This window comes from Athene cunicularia, assembly GCF_003259725.1.
Source record: "Athene cunicularia isolate RWA chromosome 18 unlocalized genomic scaffold, athCun1 chr18_part1, whole genome shotgun sequence".
Taxonomy (NCBI): domain Eukaryota; kingdom Metazoa; phylum Chordata; class Aves; order Strigiformes; family Strigidae; genus Athene; species Athene cunicularia.
Window position 1 is genome coordinate 685,179 of NW_020799123.1, and position 11,504 is coordinate 696,682.

The window sequence follows — 11,504 nt, forward strand, 5'->3', positions numbered from 1 at the left end:
TAAGAGCAGTGAATCACAATTTCAGTACATGGCCAGAACCCCTTGGTGTTTCACTTGGGACGGTACCTGGATTAATGGAGTGTTTGCAATCCTTCCCTCGATAGTAGATAAAGGCACTGCCCGACAAGAAAAGGAACATGTAGCACCATGGTAGAAATGTGAAAAGGTGTATGATTGCAGCAATGCAGACTAAATAATTCAAAGAATTCCTCATTTGGCAGCTGCTTTGAAGTTTGGTTGTTATTGTCGAGGTTTTTATAATAACCTCACAACGACTAGCATCTTTATAACCAGAAGAGGATACTTTTCTAGTTGTAAGAAATCTACCATTCAAAGTCCAGGACATTTAGTTTGGGCATTAAGTGATGGCACCAACAAATTACTTTAGGCCTGCCAACATTGTGTCCAATTTGGAAGAAATCGCCATTCAAGTGCTCCCTGGGAAACTTAAAATTACAACTAATTAAAATGTCTGAAATAGATGATGACACCTGGAATGAACCATCAACAGGAGTAAAAATTGGCTGGGCTTTAGAGTCTATTTGAATCCAATCCTATAGGAATAGAGAATGGCTTTATCACTTAACAGGACAAGTAGAAAAAGTGGCCAGTGTTACAAGAAAAGGATTTAAAGAATTAAACATGCAATTACAGGCAACTTCCCGAATGACACTTCAAAACTGGATGGCATTAGATATGCTTCTGTTAAAGGAACATGGAGTGTGTGAATATCTCAAAGACAGATTAGATCATTGCGGCATTCATATCACAAATGTTACACAGGATGTCAAACATGACTTAGATCTGTTAGGAAAATCGAAAAAGAAACAGAAACAATTTGAGAAGATATGTCAGAAGATTGGCTAAGAAAAATTTTTAGTGGATTAGGATGGAATTTAAACTCTTGGCTTAAATCCCTAATCAAAACTCTATTTTTGCTACTAATTGTCCTTTTGATGATTATGTTGGTGTATGCCTGTCTTAAAAGACAGTTTACTAATAGGCTTGCAATACATTGTAGAATTATGAGAGAAGTACCCACTATGCCACCAGACTACAGCCCGCCACCACCATCACCTGGCAAGACAAACTTTGGCTTCAAAGATGAAAATGAATAAAAGCGTGAAAGTATTGAAATGATTTTCAACACTTTCAAAGGGGGAAAATGTTACTGATTTTATTAACAACTGAAATTAAATTGTGTTTGATTTTAATATAAGTATAGAATTAAGAGATATTTTAGTAAAAATCATTTTACATTTATTGTATTTTGAATCTAGCAACTGACTGCTACTCTAAAATCCCCTGTACAGCCCTGTACCAAGGCTGAAGGGATTGGTCATAATTGTTTAATGAGAACGGTTAGAACCTAGGTAACATAACACGAGGTAATTTGTAAACTGATTTATAATACATACATAGGACTAGAAGAACGCAAGTAGTTTTCAAGGTCCAGGATTAATGGGAACTGAGGGAAGTAACCGTAACAGCTTACAGGTACCTGCCAAGAAAACTGTGTCCTTAAGCAAAAGGTAATTCCAGCAGGGGGAGATCGCGACCACCGACTCATGGACCACCTACTCACATTACACCCCAGACCCATTTCTAGACATTTCTAACCTCTACTGCGCAGAATCGGAAGTAGGAGGAGAATATGTTAATGATTTCTTGGAAGTTGTGTGCTTATGTATGAAGACTTAATGAATATGTGTAAGTTCTATATAAGGTGTATGATTCTGGTGCCTGGCACGTGTTGTCGGTGAGAGCACTCCCCTACACGTCCGGCCGTCAATAAAGAAATGTCTGCTTTTCTGTATCACAGTGGTGTCAATTAGTTATTTTTATCCCGGATTTTGGTGACACACAGAGCCATTACCTACAGCAGGTCACACACCAGTGCCACCTCTGCACTTGTGTAGTATCCTGCTAGCCCTCAGGAAAACCCAAAACTGCATCTTCTGGGGCTGAGCAGTCCCAGGTCATTGTGGTCCACCACAACTCGATTTGGGTGCCTGCGGCCTGGGAGCGAGGTTTTAGCTGCACACCCATGTTCAGAGCAATGGCTCCCTTTAACAGACACCTTTTCAAATGGAAAAAAAAGCTAAACTAAATTAAGAAATGGTGTGGTGCAAACGCAGAGATCACTGGGTGAGAAGGCATGTCTTACCTTCTCATGAGCCTGTATCTAAGACATGAGTTCTCCGGAGCCATTACTGCCGCTGCAAGCCAGCGTGGCACAGAGGTGGCGGTGCTGCCAGCTCCCTGGGGACAGCTGTCAGACATGGTTCAACCTGGTCCCATCCCATCACTGCTGCAAGGCACCCGGAGCAGCACAGGCACAGCCCAACAGGAGCTGGCCCATGGATGCAGCACCAGTAGGGATGGGGCTGCTGGGTCTTTCTAAAACCAGTCTGGTCTTACAGGGCACTGGAAATTACTCTAGTGAAGATGAAGGTCTAATTACAGACCTTATATGTAAATTTGCTAGTTTTTTTCTCAGAAATATATATTACCTAGAAATGAGCACTCTACGAAAGCCAGAGGCTGGTGTCACACCCTCTTCTGCACTGCAGCTCTGCATTATAGCGGCTATTTCAAAAGATAGTAAAACCACCTGGAATAAAGCAGATTATATGTGCATCAAATTGCAACTAAGATAAATTATCACTGCAGCTGTTTTCTGACGCAAGGAATTGTCCTTATTGCTGCATTCCTCCTAGGGTTCACCAGCTTCTGGTTTCAATTACTTTCAGCTTTCTTGAATATAAAAGGTCTAGGCTGACCTCTTCCCTGCTGGATGTCTACGATGAAAGTTTTCATGAAATCAGCAAAATACATCCATGATTTCTGGGGCCGAGGCTCGAAGCATGTGTGCTGCAGGGAGCTGCAGTGAGCACACTGCACACATGCACAGTCTAGAGCAGGACAGGATCTTTTCAACAGGGGAAAACAGACCCCAAACCAAAATGAAGACCACAGACTCAGTGCCAATACCAGGCTGTGCCACACTGATCTCCCTGCAAAACCCTTCTCTCCGATTTGGTTCTGATTCACAGAAACGGACTCTACAACTCAAATAGAGTTATACAGCAGGGATGTCTACTCCAGTGCCAGGGTGCAAGGGGATTTCTCCACAAAGTTTGCACAACCACTGCACATTTTACCAGAAACTTATCGAGTGTGGATATACATATTAATTGGATGACATAACACAAATATCCATATGCATAAGTGAGGCTGGGTTAGTTCTAGAGGCTGGTGTCAGCAGTTTATGTTCTCCGCCTTGCCCATTGACTCCTGGGGGGCATCTCTGGTCTGTTGGAGGAAGGCTCAGAGTCTTCCTCACCTTGTACTTTTCCACCGAGCATGTACAGATTCTCTCAGCCAATTTCTTGAACAACAAGAGTGGTTCCAGCTGGTTTACCACCTCTGTCTTATCTAAAAGCACCACTATATCAGTTTCTACTGCCCATACATGACTATCCATCCACTACAAAGACTAAACTAGTTAGAACCCATCTGCTTTCCAAGGACATGTTTCTTATTTTTGCCAAACACAGTAATTCTTGGTAAGTTTCTACAGAAAACTGCTGTTTTGATGAACACAGTAGCCCTTGGTAAGCCTCCACAGAACAGTCAGGGTAGGCAAGATTATTAAGCAATATTCAGAAATCATTATAAGTTGCTATAAGTAAATAAGCTGCAAAGCAGGTGATCATTTCCCTGCATCACTGAGGTGAAGACCACAAGGGTGCTATCACATTGCAAGGCTCTCTAGCCCTGGTGTGGCCAGGAAGTTTTTATTACTGCCCTTCATTCACATAAGGGCACCCATGGCTCAATATACCCCCCAAATTAAAGGTGGATTTACTGGTTGGTGTCTGTCTATTTTTGCATAAAGAACTTGAGGAGAACAAGGAGGTTTTCTAAGCTGTAGCTGAGTAAGTCCCCTGGAATGCTGAAGGAACCTACTTTATTAAAGTAGTAATACACAGCTTAAAACACAGAATGAGGTGGTTCTTGCAGAGACAGGTGTCATCAGTCCTGCCCAGGCCTCCCCAGCACAGATCCTCATACTCCCAGGAACACATACAACTGATGCAGAGCTGCTCGAAGTCAGAAGCTAGATACTCCGTGAGCAGCATAGCTTACTTTAAAAAAATCAGTTTCTGTTTGAACCAAACCAAACCTTTTAAATTCTCTTCTGGGGGGAAAATGGTTACCTTTTTGCTTTTCTTTTTAGGCCACAAAACCTAAGAGCAATCCAGTAAAACTAACCTGCTTATCAGTTCACATCTAATAGCAAAGACTGTGGCCATTCCCCCCATAGCACAGCCCAGAATATCTGTTCCCTAAGTACACACTTGCTGCCCGCACAGCCCGGAATATCTGTTCCCTAAGTACATGCTCACTGCCCCAAGGCTGGGGAGCTCCTGAGCAGCCCCAGCACACACAGCCCCGGAGCCACAGCTCTGGCATCTTCCAGGATCAGGGACTGGAAAGCCTCAGCTGCAACTGGCAACCTCAGTGCATCATGGCAAGCTGTTCACAGCTCTGTTGGACTCCTCAGCAGTCTGCATTTTGTTTTACCTGTCTGAGGATATGTATACGAATTTGCAGCTAGGTGGTAAAGAGCTCAACTCAGTGCTCAGCCTTCAGCTTCATCCTATAGTTGACTTAAGAGCACGTGAGGGCCCCCCCCCCCCCCACGATTCATCCCACAGTCCTGGCTGTGGGCTGATGGGAGTGCAGCTTCCTAACGCAGGGTCAGTGCTTGGACCACACAAGTCTGATGAAGTGAGAAAAGGCTCAGCAAATGTAGATATCTGCATACTGGAGAAAGGGAGAAAGTGGAGAAAGGGAAAAAGAGCTACAGTATCTCAAACCACGCATAGCCTTGACCCAAGATCGAGATGAGGAAGACTTGCTTTCTTCCTCAAGGTGCTAATCGGTAACAAGCAGCAAAGATTAAGTGATTCTGTGTGGCTGCAGGAGGATGCTAAGTTTCAGCAAGCTTTCTTAAATGGCCAGGCATCTTTGCCTCTGCAGTTCAGTGCCACCAGCTGCAGTTTCCAAAGGACTGCCACAACAACAGCCTCATGGTGCCATAGCCTGCAGTGCTGGAAAACAATGCTGCTCAGTCTCGCATTGCCAAAATGCAGTCAAGCAGGGCTGGCTGTGGCGTTTCTATCAGCACTAAGGCACCTGAACCTGGAGTGCTTCAGCAGCCCGTGTCTCCATCAGCTGAACCCCCACGTGAGCAGCACCACACTGCTCACCCCAGCAGAGGGGTCAGGGAAAAACAATAGGGCTGAGAAGAACCCAGAGGGATTTAGGGTGTAGGGCAGCCCAGTGGAGGAGACACAAGTTGCATGGCCAGGTGTTTGCTCAGGTGTACACCTCAGTCTTCCCTGCTCCCCACTGTTGCCCCCAAGTCTGTCCCTCCCTCGGCCTCACGCTGAAGGGAAATTGCTACACTTAGTTTTAACGTTAGACATCAGTTGTGTTTTACTAGCTTTTACTTTTCATTTATAGTTTTTCCTAACTACCCTCTGTAGTCATTACCCACTTGTAAGATGTTTTGAAACCTGTAACTCATTTCCTAGGAAAGATAAGACAGACCTTGGACAGTCTGAAAAACTCCCTGAGTACATCCCCAATAGCATAAACATAAAAAACCAAGTGTCTAAGTTGAAGATGCCAGTGTCAAGATAAGTGACTGGAAGCTGGAACAAACAGGAGCTGAAGGACGCATGAAGTAACTCTATGACCAGATGTGGACACAAGAAACCTAAAGTTCACCAAGGGACAGTGTGAGAAAGGCTGTAGGGACCCCTAAGGAGGGGATAAGACCCTCACTCTATGGCTCTTCCCTGCCCTCTCTCAGTCATTGTAGCTTGCCTGGGTCAAGCTGGCTGGTTTGTGCTTTGGAGTGTCTTGGGAGTGCTCCTGAGGTCATCTCTGTCTCAGAGAAGGTGCTGGTACAAACCTGTGCTGAGTGGAGCATGGCCAGTGACTGCCCAGCCAGCAACACAGTAGCACCCCACAGCCAGCAAACTCCTTGTCAAGACTCATCAAGCCCTGGAAGCACAGGGGCCTAGCTGGCGCCATCAGGAAGTCTTTGCTGAATATAAGTGGTCAAGGAAGACAACTGATGTCTGTGGATCTAGAGCCTACCAAGACACTGTATCTTGTTTCCAGACAGCAGAAATGTCTATTTTCCCCACCTTGTGTGAGTTACTCCATCAGATGGGGAGTTTATTTGAAAGCAGGAGGTAAATCCAGTACTCCGGGAAATATCTGCACTGGAATTGTCCTAGAGAGTCCCTCCAGGGCACAGCAGGCTGCTCTGGTTAGGGACAGTCATGAGTGATTAAAGACACTACGATCATTCAGACACACCACAGGACTGCAGGCACAGCCCTGTGTGAACACACATGCATGACCCAGGCAGTCCTTACCGCCCAAGCACAAGGCATGGCCTGGAGCAGGAGATCCACTCCAAAAGCCCCTGGCCCCATGCTGGAGCAAAGCTCAAGCCGAATACAAGTGAAGAGCAGAGCAGCTCCTGGTCAAAACAAGCTTCTTTGAAATGATCACTGAGGACAAGGCACTGCCTAGGAGCCATGTCCTCTCGGCTGCACTCACCTGCTCTAGGCACAAGCAAGCTTGTCAGCTGCAGTGCATGTGGTTTCAGAGCTGGGGAGCAGATAAACTCTCCTATCACAGGCCATTTGATCCAGGTCAATTCTCCTTAAGATCAAAACTGGATTTGGACTGAGCCCTTTTGGCTGTCATGGAAGGCACACGAAGTATTTTCACACTGGCAGTACACATGACAGTATGAAAAAATAAAACATTATTTGGATTTTGCCCTGATGACTGTGGACTGATGCCCAGTCTAGCTCCCATGTCAGCCAAGATAAAGGCTTGCTTTCCTGATAGGTTTCCTTAAGTGCAAAATAAAAAAAAGTAACGAAGAGGGAAAAATCCCACAGAAATGTGTTTGGAGCACAATACTGGACACATAAAAAAGAAGATGACTGGGAACAGTCAGTGTTGATTTACTAACAGGTGAATCACATCTGACCATCCTGATTGTTTTCTATGATAAAACGACCAGATCAATGGGTGTGGGGAGAGCAGTGGATGCTGCTCAGCCTCAGCTCCCAAAACTGTCTGCCACAATATTCTTGCATCCAAGCTAGGAGTTTATGGTCTGGATGGGTGGGCAACTAGATGGGTGAAGAACCTGGCTGGGCAATAAGACTCAGAGGACAGTTGTTAGTGGGTCACATCCATGGGTCAGTCCTGGGAGTTTTCCTGTTTGACACCTTTATCCATGACCTGGCAGAGGCAACAACACACTCACTTACGAAGTTTGAAGATGGCAATGTAGTAAGGGGAGCAGCTGATACCCTCTAGGTCAGAGCTGCCATCCTGAGGGACCCAGACAGGCTGGAGGGATGGGCTGACAGGGACCTTAAGTTCAACAAGGACTAATGCAAAGTCCTGCAGCCAGTAAGGAAAATGCCCTTGCAAAAACACGTGCTGGGAGGTGACTGGCCAGGGAGCAGCCAGGAAAGAAGAATCTGAGGTCAAGACGGTCAGGGGTCTGGAGCCAGCCATCACACACAACATGGGGAGAGGCTGAGGGAAGAGGGCTTGTTCAGCCTGGGAAGGAGCTAACAGCAGCCTTCCAATACCTATGAGGAAGTTATCAGGAAGGTGGAGTCAGGCTCATCACCCTGCTGCACGGTGAAAGGAGTTAAAATGAGAAATCCAAGCTGGATAGAAAGAAAAAGATTTGCTCTAGTGGAAAACATGTTTTCACCCATTTAAAGAGGTTGTGCAGCTTTCCATCCTTAGAGGGTTTCAAGCCTTAGCTGTTTAAAACCTTGAGCAACCCAGTCAGCCCCTGCTCTGAGCAGGAAGTTGGAGTACAGACCTCCAAAGTTCCTTCCCACCTGAGTTATTCCATGATCTGGACTGCATACGCAACATCAGGCTTTGCACACATTTAAAGGCATGATCTCTGCACCTCTTCAGTCCCTGGCTCTGCCCATGCTGGTGGCAAGAACATTCCTAAAGCAGCCAGCTTCACCCATGTGACTTAAGAATGACTTACTAGTTCACTCCTCCATGGGCTACTCACACAGCACACAATGTGTGCTGCCTTCCTTGGGTAAACCAACAGAGCTGTTCCTCATTCCTCAAGACACTTTGTCACTAGTCCCCAGCCAGGGATGGCATCAGCTCTGCAGTCGGTACTAGAGGTGCCAGCCACTCTGAAGAGATGCTGCTTTCTGCCTGGTATTTTACAGGACAAGTAGGCTGGAGCTGGGTGTGGTGGGAGTTCACACAGCAATGCTGTGGATTGGGCTCTGTGTATCATCCATCTGCCCACAGGGTATCCAAGAGTCCCCATTTGCCCAAAGTAACAGAGGTTCACCCTCACAGCACCAGACTCCACAAATTTCCCAAGTGAAATCTGTAGCCCAGTAAAGTTTCCACAGGGGAGACCCACTTAGGGAGCCAGGCACTCCTCGGCCCCAGTCCAGTGCTCAGCACAGCCACGGGCATGGAGCCCTGTAATAAAACTCCCCTGCCAGACCTGAGCTCCCTCTTTGTGGGCTGGGCACTGCACACTGGGCTACAATGAGTACAGGCGGAGTTTGCTCTACTGACAAAGGGTCTTCCAAGCCCTACCCCAGCATATTCCCTTTCCCCCACTACATATCCACCCCCTGAACAGCTCCACCTCCTCCTGGTGAGTATTCAACACAGCCCTTGTTCCTCCTAAACATGCAGGGATCAGAGCTGTGCTCCTTGCTGTCACCAAGGCAGGGTGGTAAAAGCCTAAACAACAGGGTTTTTTTTAAGAAAACGAACAAAACTATACAATCCATTAAAAAAACCCCTCACTTCCAAAGAAAGTTTCCCTCCTAGAAAAGGCCAATGGAAAAGAGATGAGTAGGATCAATTTGGAGGCAGAAAAGCAGGACATCAGCTGCTCCCACTACTAGGAGGCAAGACACATGCTTGAATACTGTGACATGGTCCCCGGGCTGGTCCCTCCATCCAGTGTCTTTCTATGCCCTTCCCAGAGGCCCCCCATTCAGCCACAAGCTTCTTGTATCAGTGGGTCTGCCTTTCAGGACACATAAAAACAAGTTAAAGGACATGACACTTATGCCAAAACATTTGGGAGAAGACAGAAATCTTACATTTGTCTCTGCAGCAGGAGTCAGATGCAAATTTGCTTTAGGGAAATAAATGTAGATTGGGTGATCCTTGACAGGCTGCAGCTCACAGGCTTTGTACTGAGTTTGCAAAGCCTTGGGACAGAGATTTGGCAGGCTTGCCTCATCCAAATTTCTACTGACTTCTACTTTGTTTTAACTCGGTTTAACTGTAATACCAGTATTTTCTTCTAAGCAGATGGTTCTGGTTAATTTGCTTTATTTTTACTTATGATTACTTCATAGAAGCCTAATTTTACACAGATTGTACTCTGTGCAGAATAAGGTATTTGTCACTAACATACTGATGCAATATAAAGAAATACAAGCCTGATGTGACAGCAGAAACCTTGAGAAGCACAAAGGATGCTGTGTAGAGAAGTAAAGCCACAGGATGATGAGACAGGGCAGAGACTTGGCCCTGGAGACTCCACAGCTACAAACAACTCCTGGATAGTCAAATAAAGAAATACAGATCTGAAGGTGTCACCTATGAAAACCAGTTTTGTCCAGAAACCAATGTATGTTAAAAGGTATGAGGGATGAAATGTGGAGTCACACAATGGAAAAAAGGGGGCATCTGTGGTACGACTGACTTCATTAGAGCCAGTTCTTGTTGCCCAGATATGAGAGGTGAGTAGTAGGTGTTTAACAGCAGTTTACTGTTATCCAGGAATCCCTCATGAACAGGAGTCAATTTTTCACTGTTTCTTTCCTGCTGCTAGTAACAACTGACCAGAACCTACTGAAGATCACTGTGGCAAGGAACCCATCTGCCTAGGCCCTCTCATGACATTTTTGCACAAGCACCTCCTTTACATCAGTTAAACCCCCTCCCTTTAAACCATCTCCTGCTGCAGAGTGTGTACATGCCCCTGTAGAAGGCATACAGAAGCAAAGAGCTTCCATTGCATGCAAAACACCACCAGCACAGTGATTCAGGGGAAGACACAAGGAAACTGCCATGCTTTTTGCACATGCTCCCCTGTGAAAAAGGGAAGGGCAGCAAGAGACCCCAAACACAAAGGGAGGCCTCAGTCCCGGGAGGATGCGCACTGGCACAGCACAATATGCAACCCTACATTCTGTGACTGCTGCTGACAGAGACCCTACCCAGGCCAGAACAGACAAGCCCCCAGGCCAAGCCCTCTTCCTTGCAGAGGCTACTGCAGACACCAATTTCAAACCACTCCTCTGCTCAGTGGTCACTTAAGTAAAATGGGGTTTAAATATATACACTCTCCCTTAGGCCCATGATAAACCTGCTACATTTTCAGCTTTGAAATACTAGCTCTTTCCCATTCCTCTTGGAAGACAGGAAATGGCTGGAAAATGTGTATTATGTCTTCTCAGTCCTGAAAGATTCAAATTACAGTATTAAAATTAATCTTTTCTCCACAGGGTATCTTAAGCTCTTGGAAGTAACCAAGAGAAGCACAAATAGACTTTAAAGAGGCAAGTATCCTCACAGATCAGCCTCTCCATTTCTTAGTCACATTCCTAACAGGTCTTCTACAGGAGTATTTTCAAGAAATACAGAACAGGGAGGAACAGACTCTCTAATATAGAATAAGCAGCGAGACAGTCAGCACAATTCCCCCACAACCCTGCCCCCTAGGAAAAAATATTCAGATTATTTCTGGCTTTTTCAAAAAGGAAAAAAAGTATTTCCCCGATGCAAGTAATGTAAATAAGAACTTGGGGACTTATAGCACAAGAGATGGCTTTACAAAAAGCTGGACAGGACTGCACTTCTAAACACTGTCCCCACTGCTCATTTCTGTTCATTACCAGTTAACATGCATTTGTCCACTACACCCTAGTGAATGGCCAGAGTGCTGGGACACTGACACTGATACAGAGGTGATATTTCCATGTTGCTTATATCACAACACTGGATAAATGTAATTTACCACTTTCTCTGTCCTAATGCACTGTATTGCACAAGTCACCCTCAAACAACTGCATCAGAAGTTCCAAAAGAGGTGATGTCCTGGTTTGAACTCAGCTGGCAGCCAGACACCATGCAGCCTTTCCCTCACCTAGGAAAACAGGGGAGGGACAAAAAGGAAAAACTTGTAGGTTGAAATAAAAACAGTTTAGTGATGGTAACAACACAATAATAGGCAGTACCAACAGGTAATGCACAATGTGATCGTTCACCCCCCATCAACCAACACCCAGCCGGACCTCGGCAGCGATCCCGACAGAAGGACAATACTCCCCCCCCCCCCCCCCCCCCCCCCCCCCCCCCCCCCCCCC

The 11,504-nt window shown here is 45.9% G+C and overlaps 1 protein-coding gene across 2 annotated transcripts in view; it reads right to left on the reverse strand.

Moving 5' to 3' along the window:
• Positions 1–1,975: 1,975 nt before the first annotated feature.
• Positions 1,976–11,504, reverse strand: part of LOC113486861 (protein SCO1 homolog, mitochondrial-like) — a 16,656-nt gene continuing 7,127 nt past the window's right edge. Inside the window, exon 5 of one of the 2 annotated variants that reach the window (XR_003399666.1) lies at positions 1,976–2,614. The gene's annotated coding sequence lies outside the window, so the exon portion shown is untranslated. Of the gene's footprint in view, positions 2,615–9,931; positions 10,598–11,504 lie in introns of those variants that run through there. The other variant, XR_003399667.1, reaches the window with a different exon arrangement.